The sequence below is a fragment of the Lepus europaeus genome, unplaced genomic scaffold, assembly GCF_033115175.1.
Source record: "Lepus europaeus isolate LE1 unplaced genomic scaffold, mLepTim1.pri SCAFFOLD_129, whole genome shotgun sequence".
Taxonomy (NCBI): Eukaryota; Metazoa; Chordata; class Mammalia; order Lagomorpha; family Leporidae; genus Lepus; species Lepus europaeus.
In genome coordinates this window covers 30607-42792 of record NW_026909036.1, presented here as the reverse complement: position 1 = coordinate 42792, position 12186 = coordinate 30607, and positions in this window count along the sequence as shown.

Below are 12186 nucleotides of genomic sequence, written 5' to 3'. Positions count from 1 at the left end.
TGCAGCAGTTTAAAGCCCTGGCCTGAAGTGCTGGCATCCCATATGGTTGCCAATTCTAGTTTCGGCTGCTCCTCTTCTGATCCAGCTCTCTGCTGTGGCCTGGGAAATCAGTAGAAGATGGCCCAAGTGCTTGGGCCCCTGTGCCCATGTGGGAGACCCAGAAGAAGTTCCTGGCTCCTAGCTTTGGATCAGCTCAGCTCCAGCAGTTGCAGCCATCTAGGGAGTGAACCAGCAGATGGAAGACCTCTCTCTATGTCTCTACCTCTCTCTGTAACTCTGTCTTTCAAACAAATAAAATAAATCTTTAATAAAAGAGTGATACCTTATTCATAAAGTTACAGTCCACAAATAAGATAAAATAGCTGTGATTTTTTATATACTTTCACAGCAGTCTCATATTCACAAGAACTAATCTGATGAAAACAAGTTGATATTACAAAAACAATACTATGACAGATAAATGTGGAATGTTCTTACTGTGAATGAACAGATCAAACATGGTAAAAAGTTTTATAAAATAAGATTCTACTAGTTAACCTTCAAGTACTAAGAAAAAAATCTGTTGTTCCTCAAAACAAATTTTGTGCATGTTATAATCACTGATCAGCATGCAATATTGAAATTATGGCAAAAAATAGAATACATATATATGATTGTACTTTGGATAATTCATGGAAGAATGGAATTAAAGATGTGTTTTGAAATCCATTTATAATTTTAATAGCATAAATATTTCATACGAAATTCAAAAATTTGTTGTATACATGGATTTCAAAATTCCATTTCCGGGGCCAGCATTGTGGCATTGCAAATGGTGCCTACATAAAGAAATTGGGAAGACAAAAAATAAATGAGCTATCAATGCATCTCAAGGATTAAAAAAAAAAACCCACAGCAAACCAAACCCAAAACCAGTAGGAGAAAGAAATAATTAAAATTAGAGAAGAAATTAACAAAATTGAAACAAAAATACAAAATATCAGCAAAATGAAGAGATGTTTTTTTGAAAAAATAAAACTGATACATCATTGGCTGCACTAGCAAAAAAAAGAAGACCCTAACTAATAAAATTAGACATGAAAGAGGGAATGTAACAAATACCATAGAAATAAAAGGAATCTTAAGAAATTACTACAAAGAGCTGTATGCCAACAAACTAGGAAGCCTAGAAGAAATGGATAGATTCCTAGACATATGCAACCAACTGAAATTGAGCCATGAACACACAGAAAACCTAATCAGACCCATAACGAAGACAGAAATTGAATCATTAATAAAGGCTCTCCAAAAAAAGAAAAACCTAGGACTGGATGGCTTTACTGCTGAATTCTACCAGACATTTAAAGAAATAATTCCAATTCTTCTCAAGCTATTCAAAATAATTGAAAAGGAGGGAATTCTCCCAAGTTCTTTCTATGAAGCCAACATCACCTTAATCCCTAAACCTGAAAAAGACGCAACTGAGAAAGAGAACTACAGACCAATTTGCCATGAACACAAATGCAAAAATTCTGTACAAAACTCTAGCCAAACAAGTCCAACAACACATCAGAAAAATCATTTACCCCAACCAAGTGGTATTTATCTCTGGTATGCATGGATGGTTCAATATTAAAAAATCAGTAGGAGCCAAGATGGCATAATAAGAAGGGAGCTTACTGACAGTCCAGGAGAAGGCAGATTAATAAAAGTGAAGATAGTGTAGTCTCAGGGAAGAATTAGGAAAAAAACAACAGAGGAAACTCTTTTTTTTAATTTTATTTCTTTATTTTTTTGACAGGCAGAGTGGACAGTGAAAGAGAGAGACAGAGAGAAAGGTCTTCCTTTGCCATTGGTTCACCCTCCAATAGCTGCCGCGGTTGGCGCGCTGCGGCCGGTGCACCACGCTGTTCCAATGGCAGGATCCAGGTGCTTCTCCTGGTCTCCCATGGGGTGCAGGGCCCAAGCACTTGGGCCATCCTCCACTGCACTCCCTGGCCACAGCAGAGAGCTGGCCTGGAAGAGGGGCAACCGGGACAGAATCCGGAGCCCCGACCGGGACTAGAACCCGGTGTGCCGGTGCCGCAAGGCGGAGGATTAGCCTGTTGAGCCACGGCGCCGGCCAGAGGAAACTTGTGTAATTAGAGGGACACAGTGAACCTACGTGGAGGGCACAAGTACCCACAGCTTGGGACTCTAGCTGTTGAGAGGCTCTGCACCAGCACTGGAAAGAGAGGTGAGATAAAACCAGTAGCCTGAGACACTGGCAGAAAAGTGGCAGGAAGAGCCTAAAGGGAACAAGGCTTGAAGCCACATGGGGAAAAAAAACACCAGCTTAACTAGAGGAGAGAAAAAATAAAAGGGACAGTATGGACATGATTCTATCTCTCCAATCACCTTACAAAAGCCTAGGAGCCGATAGAGCAGGCACCATGTTGGACATATGTAACAGTTGTGCCAGCTTGGGGCTGCACCCAGCAATCAGCCAAACAGAAAAAACCTTACTCTGGTGGGGATTAATAACAGGAGACTAAGACCTAGTGAATGTGTGGAGCTTATGAGCTGGGACAGTGAAAAAAACCTGTGTGTGTGTGGTATAACTCACAGTGTGGCTGAGACTTGAGTAGTCTTAGTGGGAGATGCCACAAGCATGGACCACACTGGCTACCTGGTGAAAGACATTGCAGGGGAATCTGAGCTTACAGTGAGGACTGCACAGATCTTTTGTGTGGTCCTTGGGAAAGAGCAGATGAATATTGTACCAACAGGGGCTAGTGCTCAGGCACTGATTGCTACCAAGGAGAAGAGCTCAGCTGAGCAGAATCACTTCCCTTCTGAATAAAAAGAAAAAAAAAGAGGGAGAGAAGATTTACCACACCAAACCTGGGTGTGTCACCTTTGGCACACCCTTAAGCCTGAAGAACTGAACAGTGCTCTCTGGCCACACCTATCACAAGCCTCTAGAGATTTATGAAAAGCAGATAGTCCACTTAAACTAGACATAGTATAATGAAAAAAGCCACCACAGCAAGAAAAAAAAGAAGAAACCAAAGAATATATCCACAATGCCAAAGAACAAACACAAAAACCAAGGAAATAAGAAAAAGGAAGACATCATGAAGCTCCCAAAACATGACACTTCAATACAAGAATATGAAGATGATGAGATAGAAGAAATGGAATATACAGAATTCAAAAAATTTATGATGAGAACATTTAGAAGTTATCAAAAACAAATGCAGTGGCCAGCACTGTGGCTCAATAGGCTAATCCTCTGCCTGAAGTGCCAGCACACTGGGTTATAGTCCCAGTCGGGGTGCTGGATTCTGTCCCAGTTGCCCTTCTTCCAGTCCAGCTCTCTGCTGTGGCCCGGGAGTGCAGTAGAGGATGGCCCAAGTGCTTGGGCCCTGCACCCCATGGGAGACAAGAATAAGCACCTGGCTCCTGCCAGATCAGTGTGGTGTGCTGGCCGTAGCTCACAGGCCACAGTGGCCATTGGAGGGTGAACCAATGGCAAAGGAAGAATTTTCTCCCTGACGCTCTCTCTCACTTACTGTCCACACTGCCTGTCAAAAAAATGAAAAACAAATGCATGAACTACAGAAATTCATTCAGGACAGGACAGAAAATCTCTCTCATGAAAATGAAATCTTAAGGAGGAATCAAAATGAAATGAGGAATTTAATAGAACATGAAATTGAGATACTGAAGAGAAATCAAAATGAAATGAAGAATTCAATAGAACAAATGAAAAACACATTTGAGAGCCTTAGAAACAGAATCAGTGAGGTAGAAGAGAAAATATCAGACCTAGAAGACAGAGCACAGGAAGGAATACAGTTAAACCAAAGAAAAGAAGAGGAAATTAGAAATCTAAAAAATATTGTTGGGAGTCTACAGGGTACTATTAAAAAACCCAACATTTTGGTTCTAGGAGTTCCTGAAGGAATGGAGAGAGAGAAAGGATTAGAAGGCCTTTTTAGTGAGATACTAGCAGAAATATCCCTGGGTTTGGAGAAGGAAAAAAGCATCCAAGTACAAGAAGCACATAGAACCCCCAATAAACAAGACCCAAAAGGATCCTCACCATGACACATTGTAATTAAACTAACCACAGTGAAGCAGAAAGAAAAGATTCTAAAATGTTCAAGAGAGAAATGTCAGATTACTCTCACAGGATCTCCAATTAGACTCACAGCTGACTTATCATCAGAAACCTACAGACTAGGAGGGAATGGCAAGATATAGCCCAGGTACTAAGAGAAAAAAACTGCCAGCCCAGAATATTATATCCTGCAAAGCTCTCATTTGTGAATGAAGATAAAATAAAGACCTTTCATAGCAAACAGAAATTGAAAGAATTTGTCACCACTTGTCCAGCCCTGCAAAAGATGCTTAAAGATGTGTTACACACAGAAACAAGGCCATCAATATGACAGAAGGTAAAGGAAAAAAATCTTCCAATAAAAGATCACAGGAAGTTCAAAGCACATATTAGAAATATCTTTGAAAAATTGCAGGGCAAAGTCACTACTTATCCATAGTCACATTGAATGTAATGGCCTCTACTCTCCAGTTAAAAGATACAGACTGGCTGAATGGATTAAAAAACAAAACCCATATATTTTCTGCTTACAAGAAACATGTATTTCCAACAAAGATGCATGCAGACTGAAAGTGAAAGGTTGGAAAAAGATATTCCATGCCAACAGAAACCAAAAAAAGAGCTGGCATAACCATATTAATATCAGACAAAATAAACTTTAACACAAAAACTGTTAAGAGAGATAAAGAGGGTCACTATATAATGATTAAGGGATCAATTCAACAGAAGATGTAACTATTATAAATGTACATGCACCTGATTACAGGGCACCGGGTTATTTAAAAGATATATTAAGGAATTTAAAGGGAGACTTAGACTCCAATACAATAGTACTGGGGGACTTCAATACTCCACTTTCAGCAATAGACAGATCAACCTGACAGAAGATCAACAAGGAAACAGCAGATTTAATCGACACTATTGCCCAAATGGATCTAACAGATATCTACAGAACTTTTCATCCTACACTTGAAGAATACACATTTTTCTCAGCAGTAAATGGAACCTTCTCTAGGATTGACCACATACTAGGCCATAAAGCAAGTCTCAGCAAACTCAAAATAACTGAAATCATACCATGCATCTTCTCAGACCACAGTGGAATGAAGCTGGAAATTAGCAACTCAGGAATCCCCAGAGCATATGCAAACAAATGGAGACTGAACAACATGCTCCTGAATGAACAGTGAGTCACAGAAGAAATCAAAAGAGAAATCAAAAACTTTCTGGAAGTAAATGAGGATAACAACACAATATATCAAAACTTCTGGGATACAGCAAAAGCAGTGTTAAGAGGGAATTTTATAGCAATAGGAGCCTACATCAAGAAACTGGAAAGGCACCAAGTGGATGAGCTATCAATGTTTCTCAAAGATCTAGAAAAACTGCAGCAAACCAGACCCAAAACTAGTAGGAGAAGAGAAATAATTAAAATTAGAAAAGGAATCAACAGAATTGAATCCCAAAACACATACAAACGATCAGCAAAATGAAGAGCTGTTTTTTTTTAATAAACGAAAATTGACACCCCATTGGCCCAACTAACTAAAAAAAAAAGACCCAAATCAATAAAATCAGAGATGAAAAAGGGAATGTAACAACAGACACCACAGAAATAAAAAGAGTCATCATAAATTACTACAAGGACTTGCCAGCAAACAGGGTAATCTATCAGAAATGGATAGATTCCTGGACACATACAACCTACCTAAATTGAACCATGAAGACACAGAAAATCTAAACACTCATAACTGAGACAGAAATTGAATCAGTATTAAAGGCCCTCCCAGCAAAGTCCAGGATTGGATGGATTCACTGCTGAATTCTACCAGACATTTAAAGAAGAACTAACTCCAATTCTTCTCAAACTATTCAGAACAAGTAAAAAAGAGGGAATCCTCTGAAATTATTTCTATGAAGCCAGGCTCACCTTAATTCCTAAACGTGAAAAAGATACAGCATCAAAAGAGAATTACAAAACAATTTCCCGGATCAACATAGATGCAAAAATCCTCAATAAAATTCTGGCAACAACACCTCAGAAAGATCATCCACCCAGACCAAGTGGAATTTATCCCTGGTATGCAGGGATGGTTCAACATTTGCAAATCAATCAATATGATACACCACATTAACAAACTGCATAAGAAAAACAATATGATTATCTCAATAGACTCAGAAAAGCATTTGATATAATCAACACCTTTTCATGATGAAAACTCTAAGCAAATTGGGTATAGAATGAACATTCCTCAATACAATCAAAGCAATTTATGAAAAACCCACGCCCAACATCCTATTGAATGGGGAAAAGTTGGAAGCATTTCCTCTGAGATCTGGTACCAGACAGGGATGCCCACTCTCACCACTGCTATTCAAATTATTACTGGAATTTTGAGCCAGGGCCATTAGACAAGAAAAAGAAATTAAAGGGATACAAATTGGGAAGGAAGAACTCAAACTATCCCTCTTTGCAGATGATATGATTCTTTATTTAGGGGATCCAAAGAACTCTACTAAGAGACTATTGGAACTCATAGAGGAGTTTGGTAAAGTAGCAGGATATAAAATCAATGCACAAAAATCAACAGCCTTTGTATACACAGGCAATGCCATGGCTGAGAAAGAACTTCTAAGATCAATCCCATTCACAAGCTACAAAAACAATCAAATACCTTGGAATAAACTTATCCAAGGACGTAAAAGATCTCTATGATGAAAATTACAAAACCTTAAAGAAAGAAATAGAAGAGGATACCAAAAACTGGAAAAATCTTCCATGCTCATGGATTGGAAGAATCAATATCATCAAAAGCAATTTATACATTCAATGCAATACCAATCAAAATACCAAAGACATTCTTCTCAGATCTGGAAAAAATGATGCTGAAATTCATATGGAAGCACAGGAGACTTTGAATAGCTACAGTAATCTTGTACAACAAAAACAAAGCCAGAGGCATCACAATACCAGATTTCAGGACATACTACAGGGCAGTTGTAATTAAAACAGCATGGTACTGGTACAGAAACAGATGGATTACACAATAGAACAGAATAGAAACATCAGAAATGAATCCAAACATCTACAGCCAACTTATATTTGATCAAGGATCTAAAACCAGCTCCTGGAACAAGGACAGTCTATTCAATAAACGGTGCTTGGAAAACTGGATTTCCACGTGCAGAAGCATGAAGCAAGACCCCTGCCTTACACATTACACAAAAATCCACTCAAACATGGATAAAAGATCCAAATCTATGACCTGATACAATCAAATTATTAGAGAACATTGGAAAAACCCTGCAAGATATAGACAGCAGCAAAGACTTCTTGGAAAAGACCCCGGAGGCACAGGCAGTCAAAACCAAATTAACAATTGGGATTACATCAAATTGAGAAGTTTCTGTACTGCAAAAGTAACAGGAAAGTGAAGAGGCAACCGACAGAATGGGAAAAATATTTGCAAACGATGTAACAGATAAAGGATTAATAACCAGAATCTATAAAGAGATCAAGAAACTCCACAACAACAAAACAAACAACCCACTTAAGAAATGGGCCAAGGACCTCAATAGACATTTTTCAAAAGAGGAAATCCAAATAGCCAACAGACACATGAAAAAATGTTCAGGATCACTAGCAATCAGGGAAATGCAAATCAAACCACAATGAGGTTTCACCTCACCCCAGGTAGATTGGCTCACATACAGAAATCTACCAACAACAGATGTTGGCGAGGATGTGGGGTAAAAGGGGCACTAATCCACTGTTGGTGGAATGCAAACTGGTAAAGCCATTACAGAAGTCAGTTTTGAGATTGCTCAGAAACCTGAATATAACTCTACCATACAACCCAGCCATCCCACTCCTTGGAATTAACCCAAAGGAAATTAAATTGGTAAACAAGCTGTCTGCATCTCAATTTTTATTGCAGCTCAATTCACAATAGCTAGGACCTGGAACCAATTTAAATGTCCATCACCGGTAGACTGGATAAAGAAATTATGGGACATGTACTCTATAGAATACTATGCAGCAGTAAAAAACATTGAAATCTGGTCATTTACAACAAAATGGAGGAATCTGGAAAACATCATGCTGAGTGAAATAAGCCAGTCCCAAAGGGACAAATGTCTTATGTTCTCCCTGATCAGTGACAACTAACTGAGCACCTAAAGGAAACCTGTTGAAGTGAAACTGATACTATGAGAAACAATGACTTTATCCGCCCTTGTACTGATTGTCGAGGAACAACTTACTACTTTATTACTCTTAGTATTTTTTTTGTTCTACTTAATACCATTGGTTGAACTCTTTAATTAACACACAATTATTCTTAGGTGTTTAAATTTAACTGAAAAGTGATTCCTGTTAAATATGAGTGGGAATAAGAAATGGAGGAGATGTACAGTTCAGCACATGCTCAATCAGACTTACCCCTTATGGTAGAGTTAGAAACGTGCTAGGGGATTCCAATTCAATCCCATCAAGGTGACATGTACCAATGCCATGTCACTAGTCAAATTGATCAGCTTTAGTTCATAATTGATCACAATGATAGGATTAAGTGTCAAAGGGATCACATAAACAAGACTAGTGTCTGCTAATACTAACTGATATAATTAAAAAGGAGAGAATGATCCAACATGGGAAGCAGAATACACAGCAGACTCATAGAATGGCGGATGTCCTAAACAGCACTCTGGCCTCAGAATCAGCCCTGAAGGCATTCGAATCTGGCTAAAAAGCCCCATGAGAGTATTTCAGGCATGGTAAGCCAAGACACTGTCAAAAAAAAAACCTAAATGAAAGATCTCTGTGAGTGAGATCCCAGTTGAAAGAATGGGCCATTAAAGAAGGAGGTAACTTTCTCTGAAGGGAGGAGAGAACTTCCACTTTGACTATGAGCTTGTCTAAAAAAGATCAGAGTTGGTGAACTCAAGGGCATCCATAGCATTGGCAGCTCATGACAAGAGCCTCAGGTGATTACTGATGTCATAAATAAGAGTGTCAATTGTTAAATCAACAATAGGAGTCATTATGCACTTACTCCCCATGTAGGATCTCTGTCCTTAATATGTTGTACTATGTGAATTAATGGTATAACTAGTACTCAAACAGTACTTTATACTTTGTGTTTCTGTGTGGGTGCAAATTGTTGAAATCTTTACTTAGTATATACTAAACTGATCTTCTGTACATAAAGATAATTGAAACTGAATCTTGATGTGAATGGGATGGGAGAGGGAGTGGGAGATGGGATGATTGCAGATGGGAGGGTATTTATGGGGGGCACTATAATCCAAAAGCTGTACTTTGGAAATTTATATTTATTAAATAAGTTTAAAAAAAACAGAGAATCCAAGATATGCTACACATGAAGTTCTCATTTCCTAGCTCAGTTACTAAAACAGCAAAGAAGAAACTCTTGAATAGAATTAGACTCATATTCGCCCTACTACTTAGAACAATTTAAATACCTCAAGAAAAGCTAGAGGTCAGAATCAAATCACCCTGCTCTCTAAACTTTTAAGCTACAGGAGCTGACTGACAAACTGAGGAAGTTTCCAACTAAATGCAAACTGTAAAAAAAAAGAAAAGTTGCAACATGGGAAATTACAATCAAATATGGGTTGAAAAACTCTAAGAGCAGAGTTCAAAAATCAAAGATCAAAACTTCTTGTCAACTTTTTCCTAACAGAAAACCTGGTTGTTTTAACATTAACATGTAGGACCAAATTCTATCTTCATGTCAATGTGCCTTTTGTATTAATGCTCAATTTCCAGAAACTCATGTGGCCAATTCCATGATAACCTCAGCCAATCTACCACAAATCTACAACACTTTATATTTTCCTCAGCTGACTGTCCTGTTTTGTTCCTCTTTCTCTGTGCCAAACACCATTGTACTTTAGGGCAAATATTACCTTTTCCTTTATTTAAAACATATCTCTTATATTCCATAACTTCACTAAAAGTATGTCTGTGTATTACAGTTTTTTAACCTTTTCTCTTAAATTTGGTTACCATATACTTGTTAGAATTATTCCTTATTCTAAGTAACTTAATTTCTAACAAAAGCTTAGTAAACAATTTTGAACTGACACACTTCAATAATTGATGAAAGCACAGTTACTTGTAGGTCCAGTGCCTTTTATATAATTTAAGATGTCAAGAGTTCATGAATTTACATTTAGGAGCATTTACCTCTTTCAGGGGTTAATCTGGTAATGCACAACTATAGTAAAAAGGGTGGTCCTTACTAGCACTTCTTGCAGGCTTATGCCAGGTGCTTGGCTGAGGGATCTACACACCTTAAGCTTTTTGATCCTCATCACAGCTTTCTGGGGCTGTAACTATGGTTATCTCTACTTCTCAGTTAAGACATGACAAACATACCCTGATAAATTTCCTCTAGTCACAAGTGAGCATAAATTCTAACATGATAAAAAGCTTCAGAATATTAAATAATATGAACTTACCATGTGTAAAATGTTTATGGAAAATATGTATCATGACAAAGCTATGCATGGATTATCAAAACATTTTTATACCAAAACAAACATACAATTTTTCTTCCCACAAACTTTTTCAAGTACAATAATGTAGCTCCCGGCATTATTTAAAGTATTTAGAAAAAAAAAAGCTGTCAATTAACAGATAACTCTTCCAAAGCCAAGAAACACTTCTTTAGTGAGCCAGAGTGTTCTGCCCTACAAAGTGATCACAAGCCAAAAAATGTTTCATTCTCAGCCTAAGTCAAATTCTCCATTTTCTCAAACTCCTTATCAACCCAGTTTTCTTTCAGGTAAGCTCCTTCTTGAATCCCAATATCCTGGAGACCTTTCTTGAAGTTTCCTAATTAACACTGCACTCATGCTCCAGTCCTTTCAGAAAGGTCCCTCCTCCCAAATTCTCCTTTCCCCCACTTTTCCTAAGGATTTTCCACAGGCCCCATCTCACATATCCCATGAATCCCTGCTACAGCTCTTGCAAAAGTCATCTGCTTTCAGCAATAATATTCTTCCCTTTTCCTATCTATCCTTGGATGGAGACACACACAAATTACATGTTCTCCCCTCTCCCAGCTCTTTCAAGGCACCTAACCCTGTGGGGAAATTAGTTACATGATGGTGCCCAAAGGAAGTAAGGTGGGCAGAATCCAAAGTTGTTTACCACTAAAACTAATTGGATGCACAATATCAGGGGAGGTGACAAAACTAGTAACAAGTGTATAGACATATGGCTAATCCTATAGAAATCCCCCCATAAAATGACCGTTTAAGTGATTGGTTGGTCCTTAGCCCTGCCCCAATGACTCTGCAGTTTTGTGCTATAAAAGGTTCTGTTTCGCAGGAAGTAAATGAGTCCTTGCTAGACTTGGCTCCCTGCTGCGTCTGATTGTCTCTGGGATCGGGAGGCTGGGGAACGGGCGAGCGGTGCACTTACCTTTCCTCGGACCCAGTCCATCCTTGTACGGGTGGACTAAGACCCAGCATAACCCTCCTCCAGAGTTTCCCTCCAGTGCTGTCAACCTTGGTCCTGAACTCTAAACCCTGACCTTTTTTCTCAGTCTTTCAAATCCAGAAGTGCTGGGGTTTTACTCTTTGTCAACAGCACACGACTTTCCCCCCAGGTCTACCTCCCATGCCGCCACACCCAAGTCTTCTCGGCCCCCTGATTCCCTGCAGAACCCCAGAGAAACTCAGTCCCCAATATCCCTTCTTCCCCTCCTGTCTCTGTTGCCCCTAATTCTCCTCTAGGTGCCCTTGGACCCCAGATTTCTCCCCATACCTGCAGCCCCTCTCTGCTGCAGTACAGAGGCCCACCTCACTGCCTCCAGGGCTTGGGGATCCTTTCCCTTAACCTTGGTGCCCCCAGGCTGCTGACAGCGTCAGTCCGGCCAGACTGACTCACCTGCTGTTCCTGTCCAGGAGGAAGGCACAGGCGGCCAGGTTAAGCCAATGCCGAGCAGCATCTGAAACTCAGAGAGGAGCACGTCGTTGTTGAACTTCGGTATCACTTTCAGGTCCAGCTTCAGCCCCGTGTCCTCCAGGGCCCGGCCGACTCCAGTCTCCTCCTCCTCACGTCTGAGCCT